The following is a 16,961-nucleotide window of genomic DNA, read 5'->3' as shown; positions in this document are numbered from 1 at the left end:
GCTTAGCCAAGGTTTCATGTGCTACCTCATATTCCCCAGTCTCCCATGCAGTTCAGTTGGAACCACATGATTAGTTCTAGCCAAAGGGCCATAAGCAGAAGTAATGTGTATCATTTCTGGACAAAACAGAAGTGTCCCTGTCACTGCTCTCCTCCTAAGCTACATGTTCCCTAGAAGCTATATTTTGAGATGACAGAATCACAAAGTAGACCATTTGTCAGTCTAGGTCACTGAGAAAATGTGTTTGTTGACTATATCCACTTGCTCACTAGGGACAGACACACAGTGAGAACAACACATATAATTTTGTTGTATGGAGCCACTGAACATTCAGTATTGGTTTGTTATGCAGCACTCCCTGGCCTACACTGATTAAGACATCAATGTGGAAAGAAGAACAAGGTGCTGTATAAAGGTGTATCCTCCGTTCTCAAGGCCTAAACCCTAGAAATCTCCATTTTACTGGGAAAGAAATACAAAGGGTGTGAGGTATGAGATTTCCCTGAAAATCTAAATGGGACTTTTAAAGTACATGCAAACCCTTGCCCTGTTTAATAGGGAATGGTGGGAAATGACAAATCCATAGGAAAGGTAGGTTTTTCCTATACAAAAATTTAGAGCCAGAGCTGCAGGTCTTGGGGCCCATGTCCAAATGAAGTCAATAGGAAATTACCTGTTCAGGCTCACTGATGTCCTTTTGAATTCTTCAGAATTCAAGAACTGGTAACACACAGGCACATTTAGCTTAGCCAGAACTGTATTTTTTAAATTGAATTAAATTTTCCTATATTTAAGACTCTGAGGATTTCACACAAAAATAAGAATTCCTAGCTTCTCCTAAAAGGTGAGATAAAACAACCCTAAGCCCACATTCTGAATTGGTAACCACTGATGAGCAGAGGAACAGACTTCTCCTTTAAGGGTGCAACATGCTTTCCCTTGTCCCTGGTACAAGTGTCACTCATGTGGTACACCTGGCTCTTATAGGTATCTGAGTCCATGGCTCTTAAACAGACCCTCTAGGACATAATTCTCCACTTCTTAAAAATTACCAGGCAATTTTGGCAGCCACATTAGGGCCCTTAAGTTGTCACTAGAGTATCCCTTAATGCACCACAGAAGTAAATCATTAAAAGGTATCCAGGAGACTTGAAAGGGTTAAGGCTCATAAGACAATGTTCCTGATTTACTCCCAGACTGGTTTATATACTGTGATAATCTGGCTCAGGCTCCAATGTGTTCATGAGAGTCATTTGCATTCTCTATTGTTCCCAGGTGCTGGAGCTGTTCCCCACATCCCATATGCTGGGCAACATGGAGACCATGTCTGAGGCTTTAGCCCAGCCTCCTGGAGTAAACGTGCCTGACAGGAACAGTCAGATAGCTACATCAGCTGAGTGCATTACTCTCACTTTTCAATTATGTGACCTAATTCTGCTCTTCATGAATGAAAGAGAACAGTATTCTTTTTATAATTCATAAAATGATAAAGCTTTAAACAAATTGTACTTGCCATTCATGAAAAAAAATCCAAATATTTGCTTTAATAGTGAATTGAAACCAAGTATTTTTAACCAGGGCCAGTATATTTAAATAATTTCCTGAAGAAAAACAAACCAGAAGAGGATAAAGTGTTGAAAATGTATTTCTTTCCATCCTTAATTTGCCTAGTAAAATAACAAAGCACAAAAAAAAAAGTCTAGCTAGCTTCAGAATTTGTATTTATTTTTTCCATCATGAGAGCAATTTGAGATACAGAGTATACTTCTGTTTGTCAAACAGATAAGTGTAAGCAGACAATATTTTTATATAATACTGATATTAGGATAACTGTGAAAAGAAACAGTATAACTATGGTAAATTACTTGACAATGGCAAGAAAACGGCTCTGAGTGCCAGAGGAGACATACAGATAAACAGCTGAAGGTTTTGAGATAAACTTCAGAGTGATGCTTATTCACACAAATGATTAACTGCAGGGTATTTTATTGGCCTAAGCAATAAGATAGAAATGATGATAGGCTAAACTACTGGGAATGTCAAAGGGTGTTCTCTCTTTTTCTTTTTCACCTAAAATTTTTTCCTCTTTTTAAATTGAAGTATCATCGACACAAAATGTTTCATTAGTTTCAGGTATACAAAGTAGTGATTCGACAAGTCTATATGTTATGCTTTGTTCACCCCAAGTGTGGCTACTATCTGTCATCATACCACACTATTTCAATAAGGTGTCCTCTCTTTTTTTAATGGCAAGGGATATAACAGTAGGGCAGACTTAGAAGGAAGATGTGAGATTGGAAAAAGCCCTAACCACAGAGGTCCAAGTCAGACGATGAGGGAAATAATTTTCAAACTGAGATTCTATTTCTTTTCCCAAATGAGTCAACAGACACCAATGAAATATACTGTTATTATTTTTTAAATGTTTATTTTTGAGAGAGAGATCGTGTGCACACAAGCGGGGCAGGGGCAGTGAAAGAGGGGGACAGAAGATCCCAAGTGGGCTCTGGGCTTGAATTCATGAACCTTGAGATCATGACCTGAACTCAAGGTGGATGCACAAACGACTGAGCCCCCCAGGCTTCCTGGAATGTATTATTTTAAAGAACAAAGTGGGGCACAGTAATCACTTATTAAACTAATGATGTTTCTTTCCCTACTTTCACCCTGGCCTAAGAAGATGTCTAACTCTTTCATAGCTCCGTAGTGCTGAAAAAGCTCAGCCATCACCAGGCTGAGTCACTTGATTTTACAGATGAGACAAATGAAGCCATGGGGCTAATAAATGGCAAGAAGATTAGTGTTCTGATTCCCAACTCCGAACACAGTGTGTTCAGAACTCCCACCACCTTTTTGCCTCAAGACACGATTACAAGAATACCAAGTAATACCCATTACTTGGCATTGATTTACTGCTCAGCTGACAATTCTACTTTCTATATCTCAAGAAACTACACACAAAAGTATCTCACACTGCTTGGTATTTTATTTAATTGCCAAAATAATTATCTCAGGCCAATGTACTCACTTATCACTTCAGATACTCCAAACTATTATCCATATAAGAAAATTTCAGTCTAATTGCCATATATCCATGGAGTTTGTGGGACCTCATTTATGATTACGTAAGTGTGTATAATCCAATCTGTGTATTCAATCTCAAAGTAACTTTAAATTGCTTACGTGTTCACATCTTTAGACACTCAGAGATCTCTAGGGATTTATTTTCAGATGAACATTTGCATTTGAAATGCTTTCTGTTGGAGAATGTAAGATGCAGGTCGGTTACCAGAAAATCAGAAGTGTTTACAACAGAGCCTGGCAAGAGGTGATATAGGGACCAAGGCATAGCTACTGGCAGAGGGTTGCTCCATATTATCTTTAAAATATTGCATTTTAAAAAGCAGTTTCATGTTGTTCCAATACTAATTGGAGGTGGCAATTAAATACAATAGATCCTGTACATTAGTGGCAAAACTGACAAAATTTGAAGATGAACTATGGATTAGACAACAGTACTGTATCAGTTCTAAATTCTTAACATGATAGTTTTTTCTGGTTATGGAAGAAAGTATTATTATGCTTTGGAAATACTAAATTATATAAAAGTAAAGGGGCGTGATGTATACAACTTACTGTGAATTGTTCAAGGGAACTATAAATGTAAATAAATGTGTGTATGTTACGCCTATTATATATAATGTATAAATGGGTGCATATATTTTATATACTCATACACATGAATGTATAGGGGTATATATACAATCTGGTAAATGGTTATCAGAGTTCTTGCAACTATTTCTGCAACTTTTCTCTAAGACTGCAATTATAATAAAATGTGTGAAAAGCAGTTTCATGAAACCATTTTATTTTCACCTCAAATAATACTTTTGCAGGAATTCCTTATTTGTTAGTCCTGTTCTGTTTTCCATATTTGTTGACACGGTACCTACAATTGCCTGCTAACGTACTTTTAAACCCAGCTGCAAAATGTGCTATAAGTAATGTCAGTGGTACAATAAAAAAGATCAAAAGTGGGTAGTAGCATGGAAATACATTTTTCAACTTGCAAATGGAAGTGGGAAGGCAGAGACTGCAGACTTTTTAAACAGACATGAGTGTACAATCTTTTTCATCATGTAAAAATTCTTGATATTTTCTCCAACATATAACCAAAAAGTGACCTGCGGGCATTTGCTGTCAAAAAGATATCGGTGTTACAATGTGTATAGCAACGTAGACAGATAGCAACAAAAACGTGTGAAGGTGCTTAAATGCACTATCTGAAAGTGAGGCTGGTTTGGGGCTGGATTTTAATATACTTACCCCAGTTATCTTCACTTTTACAGTAACGGTGATGGCAACTGACAGTGTAATTATCTTTCAAGGACTGAACTGGTCTAAGAAATATTCTTCTAGCGTGTCACACACTGTTGATATTAAACTGGCTACATGAGAAACCATCTGGAAAAAATCTGGGCATAAGGAAGTTTAGGGGATCTAATCCAAGCTAGGTTTTGGCTGATTTACTTCAGTTCACTCAAATCTCATTTAATAACGTGAAATAACACATACGGAAAAAGGAAAGAAAAATGCTATCCTTTGTTCCAGGATTGATTAAATGGAATCACATGCAAGGAAAACAGTTAAAGGATTCCCTCGTCCGCACCCCTGCTTTTCATTGATCATTTCATTTTCCCTGCTAGTAAGACAAACAATGTGCTATATCCATGTCTTTCAAACTACGTTTTTAAAAGGTTTTTATAGGCATGTATTTCCTGCAAAGCACCAGAAGTATGCAATAAAATATATTATTTTATTTCTTTGATCAATCCCTACCACACTCTGTTAACTCGTTTATACTGCTAAGAAAATGCATTTTTCTTTTAAACTTAAAAAAAAGATTTTCACAGCTGTCTACTTAAGTGAAGTACACAAATAGTTTTTTAAATAGTTTTAATGCCAATAGTTTATAGTCTTCCTTTTAAGATGGTTTGCTACATATTCTTTTTATGTCTAATGTTTACTAGCCTGACACAAAATCTGAATGTAAGCATAAAGAGCAGATTGACTTTCAGAAAAAAAAGTATTTCTGAGGCCATGTTGGGGCAAACGACACAGACAGCACGATCCTACTGGACTGGGTGTGAGCAGCCTGGGCAAGATGTAAGTAAGGCACAGAGAAAAGGAGGCATCTTTGAGCTCCCAAGGTGAGAAGTCTTGGATGGCAAAGAGAGGAGAATTGCATGGTGAGCTAGACCAAAATCTCTCAGCCTTCTCCATCTTCACTGATTGGCATGGATACCAAGGCACAAAAAGTATGTATTTCTAGTTCTCATTGTTACCAACCAGTCCCTAAGTGATACTGTCTATAACGGTTTCAACACTCCATCCTCCCCTAGGAATCAGCATTTGTGGACAGATGCATGCACACATGTATGTGTGGCATGTCCTCCTTGCTCACCAGTCATAGCGGTGGCAATAAAGGTAAGCTGCTGATTCTCTTTTCTGATTTCTTGCACTCGCCATGATACTGCATTCTGGTCAAACTATGTATATTTCTATCCAAATATAACATACATTATGGTATATTCTTAGTCTCTCTCTGTCCCCAGCTCTCACTAGCTGCATCCCAATGCATCTCCTTCCTATTCAATACCCTTTACCCAAATTAGGCTGACTCATCGTATTTTATTCGACACAACTCAAAGATCTTATTTTGATCTCCACCATGGAGATAATTTCCGTCAGAGAACATATAGATAAAATGCCGACTTGACATCAGCCTTGCTCTAGAGCTATTTTTTTTTAAGCACTGCTTCATTAAGGTCTACCTTAAATAACATCTCAATGATTAAAGATCTCAGAAAACCTGCTATTGCTTAAAACATTTAGAAAGAAATAAATCACCTTTTGTCCAGAAAGTATGACAATAAACTCGAATAAGCCTATGATACACACACACACACACACACACACACACACACACACACACACATACAATCTCTTTCAGTACTGATTCCCTTTTTGTCATGCATCTATAATATCACAGAAAGGGATATTTTGGAATTTCTTTGCTTGGATCTAGTAAAAAAATATTAGGAGACCCAAAAAGTTAAATTCTCATAATCACAGCTGCTGGCAAGAAATATGGTAGAAAATGGGACTTTCCATACTAATTAACTCTGTATTTACACATGGGTTTCATTTTCCACATCACATGCTTATATGAAGTCCCCACATCATAAAGGGGCCCGAATCCCATCAGAGATGAAGACAGCTCTCAAAGCTTTATGCAGTCACTTCAATATGGATATAACTGGAAATATACCAAAAACTAGGGATGGGGAGAGGGTGGACGTGGGGCAGTGACAGAGCAGACAGTGACAGTGGATAGTATATGCAGTGATACAGCAGATAGTAACAGTGGAAATGATTATGAAAACATGATGGTTACATTTTAAATTCTGTATAAGAACAAGCTGTCTGTCTATACTAAAATTTGTTTTCTATATTCAAAGCTTCACTATGACTATCTCATTTCCAATGGGAAGAGATGGGTTTGTTCCTTCCAGGAATAAGTCAGGCCTGATTTTTATGCTGATTCGGCATAATCTTGACACACACAAAGCAGCAAAGACTTTTCTGCCAGGAAAAAGTACACGCGTAATTGTTGGGAGCTAGTAAATAGTCTCTTGTTCAACATGGGGTGTCAAGCAGAGATGTTGCAGTGGTTCAGATAAAACAGCAGTATTCTCAGTTCTTATTTTAATTCCCTTGGCATCCCCCGGAGTTCATATGGCTACCGAAGAAAAAAAACACCAGCTTTTCACCGCAGTACCACTTGTCTAATGATAATTATTGATAAATAACTTAGCATAAAATAATAAAAGCCAAAGGCACTATCGAAAAATTCTACCCAAACTTTCTTGCTCCTTCTAATGCATCTCATTGATTTCTCATATTCATTGATTTCTTGATTCATTTATTTAAGACCTTTGTTTGATTTTCACAAAGGATAAGAGGCAATACCCTACTTGGGGAAGAAGAGGCCCAGAAGGTACTGACATAAGGTAACATGGACAGAATAGTATTTATTTTAATGTAGTGGTACCAGCCAACATAGAGAATTTCTCACAAGGTCTAAGCCTGTAACTACTTCACCTCGACAGACTCAGCCCAAAATGTGAAACTTAAGTATTAAGTAGGCACAATTAACAACCTCATTACAACTTGCCAACAGAATTTCAAAAGCTGAACAAATGTACCAATGCTGGAGAAAAGATTTTTCCTTATCTTTCTGGTTCACTCTTCACATGTTGTTGGAAAATGGCAAAGCTGATTGCATAATCCATGCTTATTCCAATCAAATGCATAATGAGAGTAAGCCTGATTTACCAACTCTTTTAAAAATAAGGATATGCAGACAAAGAAGGTGAAGGTGCTATAAATGGACCTTGAAGAGAATCATAGCATTGACTTGTCCTTAGAACACTCACTGCTTCCATGTTGGGAGGTACCAACCTCTGGTGTTCCCTAACTACACTGAAAGTATCATAGCATTCACTATGCCATATCCTCTTAGGATCCTTAAAGTTTCTTCCTTTTTTGGCAGATTATTGATTCCTTTGAAATTTTTTAGGTATATTTATTTATTTTGAGAGACAGGGAGAGAGAGGAGAGAGCATGAGCAGGGGAGGGCAGAGAGAGAATCCTAAGCAGGCTCAATCTCACAAACTGTGAGACCATGACCTGAGCCCAGATCAAGAGTCCAATACTTAACCAACTGAGCCACCCGGGCCCCCTCGCCAGATAATTTAAATGGAGATAATTTGTGGCCTTTTAGATCTAGCCATCTTGGAAAAAGTTGGCTTTTGTCATCTAGTTTATTCCTTGTTCTCTGTGCAACCTACTCCCCTTCCATTTTAAACATAAGCCACATTCAATTAAAGCAAAATTACTTGTCAAAGAATGAAGAGAAATTATTGACACATCCAGAAAGATCATTCCATCTTGACTAATCAGGTCATTTTTTTAACGACAAAAAGAAGAGCATTTAACACTAGCATTATATATTTTGTCCTTTTGATTAATTGTCATCATTATCTTATACTGATATCTGAAAGATGAATAAATTTACTAATCCATTCTTGTTTAATATACTAAAATCTTATAAAATAGTTTTTATTTTCCTTATGTTATAGATGAAGGACCTAAGGATCTGAGAGATTAAGAAACTCGCCTAAATGAATTCAGGTAGTTAACCAGAAGAGCCCAGAGTCAAACTTGGGCCTCCTAATTTTACTCCAACACACAATCTCACATTCAGAGTTATTCAATCAGCCACAAAGTGGGAGAATAGGCATTAATGGTGAGATAAATTGGTTGTCTTTTTAAACTGGTCCTAGTTTAAACTGTTCCTTCCACTGCCAATCATTTCTTCAGCGAAAAGTCATGGAATTTGAGGCAGAAAATGACTTGCAATATGCCTGTGGTGTCTTTAATTTTGATAAGTTAAAGCTATTGGAGTTTGAGTATGACAAACTATCATATCCCTCCAACTTCTAAGCTATGAATCAATTGAAAAATATATACAAGGGTCAGATGGATTACAGCATTAACCTTCCTATTGAGAAGACTGAACTAGAAGATGAAGCTTTAACACAAAGCTAAAGTCTTTCTACCCATTGACTTGTGTTTTACCTTGAAAACCACAGGTGCTGAGAATTGGGTTTACAACACAGACACTTAAGCCGAGAACTTCAGAGAAAATTTGATCTGCCTCACCCTTTATTAACCACTGTATGCCCAAGAGGATGGACTACATATGAGCAGTGACCCCTCAGCACGTTAATTTCACTCAACAAAGAAACAAGGACTTTTGGATGTCAGCCTCTTGCCGTTAAACAAATTATTTTTCCTCCAAGGAGAGAAAACAGAGAATGCCTGAGAGCCTTTAGCATTTGTCCCTAATTTTCACAAGAGCTTGCAGAAGTTCTCACTTCATGGGGTGGCAAGAATTTGGGAAATGGGTGAAGAGATAGAACAGAGAGTTTCTCCACAAATAAAAATCTACTTTAAATGAGATTGTTGTTTTCAGCATCTTAACTAAAACATAATATCAAATCTAATTTTACTCAATTAACAGCCATAGGAAATATAGTCAATGATACGCAATAGTGTTGTATGGTGACAGAGGATAGCTACACTTATAGTGACCATAGCATAATCTATACAGTTGTTGAATCACTATACTGTATGCCTGAAACTAATGTAACATTGTGTCAACTATACTTCATTAAAAAATAAAATAACATTTGGGGCTCCTGGGCGGCTAAGTCCATTAAGCTTCCAACTCTTGATTTTGGCTCAGGCCATGATGTCACAGTCGTGGGTTCAAGTGCCGCATCCGGCTCTGCACTGACAATGTGGAGTCTGCTTGGGATCCTCTCTCTACCTCTCTCTCTGCCCCTTCCCCACTCATGTGCATGCATGTGTGTGTGCTGTGTCTCAAATTAAATAAACATTAAAAAAAATAACATTTGTTTGATGCAGTTAGTGATGTTAACCAAGAGCAAGATTTAATTGGAACTGTTATTTATTTAATCATTTTATTCATACTGCAATGAAGTAGCTCTGAGCTCATACCCTCATCTGCATGTGACAGAGTCAGGCTGAGAATTATATCAAAAGATAAATATGTTCCTAGTATCATAACCTACTGAATGGTTTGGCTAAAGTATCTGAAATTATTGTAGTATTTGCAATATTTCAACAAAATCTTGATTTTTGATAGTCACTTGAATCAGTCCTTCCTTCATAAGAATATATATATATATACACACATATATATACATATATATACACATAATATATATATGTGTATATATACACATATATATGTATATTATATATATACACATAATATATATAATGTGTATATATATACACATATATATATACACATAATATATATATGTGTATATATAATGTGTATATATATACACATATATATGTATATTATATATATACACATATATATATTACATACATACTATCTATCTATATCTATATCATCTATATCTATATCTATATCTATCAAAGGAATAATGTTATAAGATCTTTAGTAATATTATTTGTGCAGAAAAAATTTTAAGACCAGAGTTGGAGTCACTGGACTGCCTGAAGTTTGCTTTCCTAACCAAAACTTCTTGAGGTCAGCCAATAGGTAAAAAGGGATATGTGGCTAAAGAACATATTTCTTATGTTCTGTCCAGATTTTGAGGTGAAACCCCAAAAGATTAGGAGAAAGAAAAGAAATAGCACACTAAACTGAAAGTACCATGTTTCAATGATGCCGAAAGAACTCCCTTCACTAAGATGTGGGTGAGGGGAACTCCAGCAACTTTGAAAAGAGTTTTAGTGACTGTTCACTGTCAGCCAGGGAAGAACAAAGTAGAAACAAATACCTCATGACTTCTGGGCAGAAGGGAAGATGCTGAGGTGGCATGGCCCATATATGGGTAGTTAGGCAGTTGAGGCAGAGTGGCATGGAGAGCCCAGTGGACAAAGGTCAGCAGGTAATCAGCAGGCAAATGACTCCCTGGGATCTTTGGTGGTGGTGAAGTGGCCATAAGCTCTTTCGAACCAAAATACATGGGCAGTCTATCACAGTCTTACTTTGTCAGGATCTAAGGTAACCTTGAGTATATTACTTGATTTGTGATTCTTCTCATCTTTTTATATCTTAATTATGTTCCCCACATAGAATTCAGTAGAGTGTGCATGAGATATTTAAATGAAACCTAGCATAGTGCCTAGCATACAGTAGGCAGGCAGACATTAAACGATTACTGTATGAGTCCATCCCAACCAGAAGTGTTTTCTCAATGATTAATTGTGTGAGGAAGGCGATGAGGGCTCCTACACAGTATGGCTGGGGATGGGTAAAAAGTAAATGTCCTAGGCTGTCCTACGATAGTAATCTGCTAGAGCTCAGTAAGACAAAATCCAAACAAATAGCTCAGAGACCAGGGAATGCTCTAATAACAGCTGCACCAAATTAAGGCCAATTCCCTCTTCCATGTTCTCTGTGTTCCATCATGAGCTTGGAAAGATAAAATCTGCGACCACTTCAGAGTGCTTTCTATGGTAAACATGTTTAACCACAACTGGGACTAAATTTCCTATTGGCCCTTTTGCTTAGGTCGTAGAATGCCTGACTTGGCGCTGGGGTCTCAGGCAACCATAGATTTTTAAAGTTCTGGTTTGGAGATGACCCAACAGTCAATGGCAAGTTTCTGAAGTCTGTGTGGCAGGGAAAACCCAAAGATGAAGCTTAGATTGCATTGCTTTTCTTTTGGTTTTTGTATTTGCTGTTTCTTCTTGTTTTTAAAATGAAATGGAATGCCTTATTTTTTTACCCTTCTCTGTGTTTCTGAAGAATAGGTATTTTTCTCCATGCCATATCTCATTAATAGAATCAAAAGCTCTGACTCTACTACTTAATCAGAAATATTAGTGACAGCAGTGGGTGTCCTAAATTGAATCCTGTACTTTAGCATTGGGCTAAATATTTCTGAACAGAGTTGTATCTAAGAAAAAGAGAGTTCATTCACCTAAGGGGTTTCAAGATCTGTGATTTTTGAATGAAGTGATGCAGAGAAGTAAATTATGTCATAATTTTTTTTCTCTAACAGTGAACTTACAGTCAATGAATCAGCACCTACTATTTTCATGTGAATTTTATGTTGCTGCAATTTCCTCTTTACTTATGATTATGACTGATTAATCTGTGCCTGTATGACTGAGATATGAGACTTAGATAGGTAAAATTGAAATCCGTGGAAAAAATTCCAAACAGTAAATAAAATTGGAAACTCTATCGGAGGGCAAAAGTTCTTCCCTTTTTCCTGACACGTATCAATCTCACAGTGTGGTCTGGTTTCAAGTTCACCAGCTGAAGCAAATCACTAACAATCAAGAGAGAACAGTCAGAGCAGAAAAAGGTCCATTGACCAAAAATGAACCCTACAAGGTATTCACTTTATACCAACATTTGTTCTTAATAAGAAAATTGTAATCACATGAAAAACAGCAACAGGGACAGTGATTCTTTTTGGTTATACCTCCCAAATGCTTTTCTTATGTTCTAAAAGATGAATAGTGAGCATGGAGTTGGCCATGGGAGCTATACTGTAATATGCAAGAACTACAGTTCAAGAAGGCCTCTTCCAATATTTTTACCATTGAAGAACCCTGGTTTTTCAATCTATAGATAGATCTTCAATCTATAAATAGTGCATACCATCTAGCCAAAAATATTTTTAGAAAGCAGTAGACCACTGGTCACCAATAACTGGGTATGATGAGTACACAGAACTTATTTTATCTCTGAGTAAACTGCTTTAGTTCAAGCAATGGTTTCAGGGGAAAAAAATAAGCCAGATGTCCTAGTATAAATCAAGAGATCCATGATTCTTTAAGTAAACACAGTGCCCCAAATCCATCATTTATATTGGAGTAACCAGCATCCTGGAAACACGTATCATAAGTGACCGAGCCTCTAGCACAACCCTGTACTCTGAGAAGCCAGAAGGTTTAATCCCCAAATAGATTAAACTAGACAGATGGGTAAAACTGTTTACGATGTTCCCAGAATGGCTGTTTTTGTGATATGCCTCAAAGAGGACACAGATGCATATGACCCATTTTAATTTTCCTTCTCTAAGCCTCTCTGCTTCACTGAGCCAAGCACAGTTCAGAAGCAGGTTTAAATAAGGCAGGAATGCGTGAGTTCCAGAGAGCCCCGTTTATGACCTGAGAGAGATAAAGATCGGGGCAATGAATCCTGAATAAACTACCTTCAAACCAAATAAACATGTTCTTCATTTGAAGATTATGCCAAGCTATAAATGTCATACACTTTCAATTGCAGTTAATTTACAGTTATTTCTGATGTCAAATTTTCTTGATAAGTGGGATAAGCTCACAGCATAAATTTTAAAATTCGTTGTCCCAACCGTCATCCTCCTACCTGTTCCTCTAGACTTTCAGTGATCTGTTTTGGGCTAGCAAAGGGCAGAACCAATCCATCACTCCCCATGATCAACAGTTACAGTATGTGTCTTTTTAATTTTCCTGGAAAAATGCTAGATCATTCTGGAAGTATGCCTTTAAAAGCGGATTAAACTGTATTGGTAAAATCATAAACTAGTTGCAGGAAGAAACTCAGATGAAAACATCTGGTTCAAATGGACAATTTTCAAATCTCGTTTATGCCCCTCCACCTCCCTATTCCAAAAGAGGAACAAGAGTGGATGAAATTAGGGCTGATTTGGGAATAGATATTGGAGGATAGGAGAGTGTCTCTATAATAGTGCTGCAGCTGGCATAGGGGGTTTTGAAAGCCTCTTGTTTGGTGAGTTTCCACCCTCTACCATCTCTCACTGCTGCGCTACCGCCCCCTGGGGCCCCCTCACACCCTCCCTCCTTCCCCCATTGATACAGTCATACCCCTTTACACTCCCTGTCTTTAGAGCTTTGCTATAACCTAACCATATAAAATCACAAATAACTCAAATTCCACCAGCACAAACATAGCTTCTGCATTTTAGTGGCAATGTTACAAGAAGCAAGGTTTCTCTGCCTTGAAGATTTGTATAGTTTGAAATGAATAAAAGATAAGCGCGGGCATGAGGTTTGTGAGATTAGTATGCATGTGGCTGTTTATTCCCTCCAAGGCTAAACAGCTAAAGTCATTTCCTTCCAAACAAAGGTCTTTTAGGACATTTTTACTCAGCGTTCAGAATTTAAACTTGTGCCTTCTTTAAATGGCCCAGCTTGGTACTTCAGTTCCATTTAACCTTTTTACCCTCCCTCACATTTCCAAAAGAAGCAATTTCAAAATAATAAACTGTACCTAAAGGGCTATAATCAATTTCATTAAGCCATTCCTACAAATAACTATTCTGAACATCAAGTTTCATTTAAGAAAATGAATATTATATAGTTTTTATTTTTATTTTTTTTGCCAGATGGGACTACCATGATTTATAGGTTTTAGTGTTAAAAATAAGATACTTATTTGATAAAAAATTAACATATTATATTAAATTTTTACCTAAATACATTTAGATTTACAAGGCTATAAATTATCTAGCTACATTTAAGTGACATATTTTGGATTTGTCTTTTTTCATAAATAAATAATCCTTAAAAGCATCGATGGGCAGAGGGAAATGTAATACAGAACAACCTCGGCAAAACTTCCTTTCTTCTTTCTGCACCATTCTCGAGTGAATGCCTTTTTCTCCACCTTCACCCTTAAGGTCACTGCTGCTTCTGCAGTCCCAGATTTGGAGGGTCATGCTGAACAGAACTCTGGGCATTATCTGCGCTGTCCCCTGCTACTCCACTTTTCATATGCAACAAGTGCCAAGCCTCATCCATTCTGCCTCCTACATCTCTTTCCAGCCCAGCCGTGTCTCCACAGCCCCACTACCACTACTGGATTTGGGACCACTAGCATCCCTCATGTGGACTACAGCACATCTCTCTAACTGATTTGCCTGATCCCTGCTTGACTGGCTCTGATTCATTCTTCATCATGCTCGCAGAATGGAAATTTTTGTAAAACTGCTAACTTGGTTCTGTCCTGCTAATGCTTAAAACTTCTGTCTTACTCTTGGGATAAAGTCCCCGTTCCTCAACACAGCATTCAAGGCCTTAGAAGTCCTGACCCTTGTCCATCTCTCTACCTCTCTTTTATTTGGTTTATTTTGGTCAGACTGATCACTTCTCCAGTTCCTGAATATAACTCATACTTGAATATACCTCTGTTCACTCAAGAAATAGTTCTGAAATTCCCATTGTGTTCTAGGTTTTATGCTAGAGGTTGAGAAGTTGGGGAGCGGCAAAGACAGTCTTCCTGACCCCATTCGTTATGGTAATGAGACTTCCTCTATCATAGCATATCTCACATTTGCATTATAATTTACTGTTTATTTGTCATATCACCACTAAGTCTAAACTTTATAATGGAGAAGAGTGGGCTATGTTTATTTTGTTCACTTGTGTGTTTTTAGCAGAAAGCATGGCACACAGCAATTCCAGAGATTTTTTTTAAAATCAATTAATCCTTTTATATATACCACAAATTCACCAGTTGCCTGTTAAAAGGAGGTATTATGGTCAGATAAAAAAAAAAGGATAATTTATTATGCACTTTCTCAAAGTAGAGTCAATTTCCAATAAATGTGATGGTACTTTTTCTGGAACTTTTTGAATCTTTGAAACACTTTCCCCAAAAGCAGACCCTGAGACAGAATTTGGGTGCAGTCAGTTTCTTTGAGAAGTGATCCTAGGAAGTACAAGGGAGGTAGTGGGAAATGAGGTGGAGAATGGAAAAATCCAATAAAAGAGTATTAATGCATAGGTTATAAATGTGGACAACTGGGACTCAGATTCCTTCTGAGGGTGCATTCAGGACACTCCTAGAACTGTCTCAGTGAGGAGATACGATGCTTATTCACCAACTCCTTTCCCTTACTGATACCCTGGATGCCTCTAGAGGGACTGAATTCTTATTATTTCCAGGCTGCCCTTACTGAAACTGAGAAAAACTCTTATGCCACTAGAAAAGTCTCTGGAAAAGGAAGCAGGGAGAGGTGTTTAAGATGAGAAGCTGTGTACATAACAGGGGCATTGTCCAGTGGGGCTATAGGTAGCCTCAAGTCAGGCCAAGGGCAAACAGATAACCTAGCATCAGCATCTGCTGTGGCATACTTTTACACAGTGCATTTTAAAAAAAATCCCTAAAATCTGGAGTGCCTCCCGTTTTTACTTATTAATAGCATATCAGAGTATCACTAATAATGAGAGATTTCCAAGACATCAGAACTGGCTGAAGACCAGATCCATGGTTAGATGACCACTGGGTAGGAAAAAAATCTAACATTTCGGAGTGATCTTTAAAGCTAAGGAAAGATTGTGATCAGCTACACAAGCTTACAAGCTGTCAACAAAACAACCTGAGGATCATGCCAAAGGTCCAGATGCCGCTTCTGGCAAGGGATTCCTTTATCGGTCTTCCAAGAAAGAGAAGAACTTCTAGTAAAAACATGGTGGGAGGAAAACACATGTTCTCCACTCCATACACTTACCAAATCTTCCCTAGGTCTGATTAATTAATAAAACACACTTTTTGTTCTTTAAGAAAATAAGTCATAGATTTCCTGGAAGAAAAAAATCTGTATATGCATATAAACAAACTGAGGAACATTTTTCTCCTTTTATGAAAGTAAAAAATGCTTATATAGTCACCATGAATAAAAAGGAAAAATAGTGTGGTCTCACAGCAAGGAAATATTCTTATACATGAAACAGTGCAATATGAATGGAGGTTTAAGTATTTGTCTATGAAACTCAACACTAAGAACACCAAAATACACAAGACATGAGGTTTTAAGTACGTTTTTCCTGTCCTTTCTCAAAGTTCATGACAGTGAGGGTGAAATAATAATGGTGATAAATAAAAGCCCACAGGAACAAGGAGATTGAGAAGTGAGGTGACAAAAGACAAGAAGCACCAACATTTTTTTTTCAACATATGGGATGGGAGGTAACAGAGTCAGGGAGAAAAATTAAAATGTAAGAACCTGCAGGGGCACCAGGGTGGCTCAGTTGAGTGTCCCACTTCAGCTCAGATCATGATCTTAAGGTTCGTGAGTCTGGACCCCATGTCAGGCCCAGTTTCAGATTCTGTGTCTCCATCTCTCTCTCCCCCTCCCCCGCTTGCGCTGTCTGTCTCTCTCAAAAATAAATAAACATTAAAAATTAAAAAATATATATATACAGGAACCTGAAAAGAAGGTAACTAGTAAGAAGCCAGTGATAGTAGCCAGAGAACTCTGGAGAAGATTCAGAACTGGAGACACCTGGTACCTGTGAACTAAGGGACA

General features: G+C 37.5%; 1 protein-coding gene across 1 annotated transcript in view; it reads right to left on the bottom strand.

Moving 5' to 3' along the window:
* MACROD2 (mono-ADP ribosylhydrolase 2) overlaps positions 1–16,961 on the bottom strand; it is a 1,987,236-nt gene that overhangs the window by 419,039 nt on the left and 1,551,236 nt on the right. The window lies entirely within an intron of this gene.

Source organism: Acinonyx jubatus, chromosome A3 (genome assembly GCF_027475565.1).
Source record: "Acinonyx jubatus isolate Ajub_Pintada_27869175 chromosome A3, VMU_Ajub_asm_v1.0, whole genome shotgun sequence".
NCBI classification, from domain to species: domain Eukaryota; kingdom Metazoa; phylum Chordata; class Mammalia; order Carnivora; family Felidae; genus Acinonyx; species Acinonyx jubatus.
Note: the sequence above shows the minus strand (reverse complement) of the source record. Positions and strands in the feature narration are given on the sequence as shown.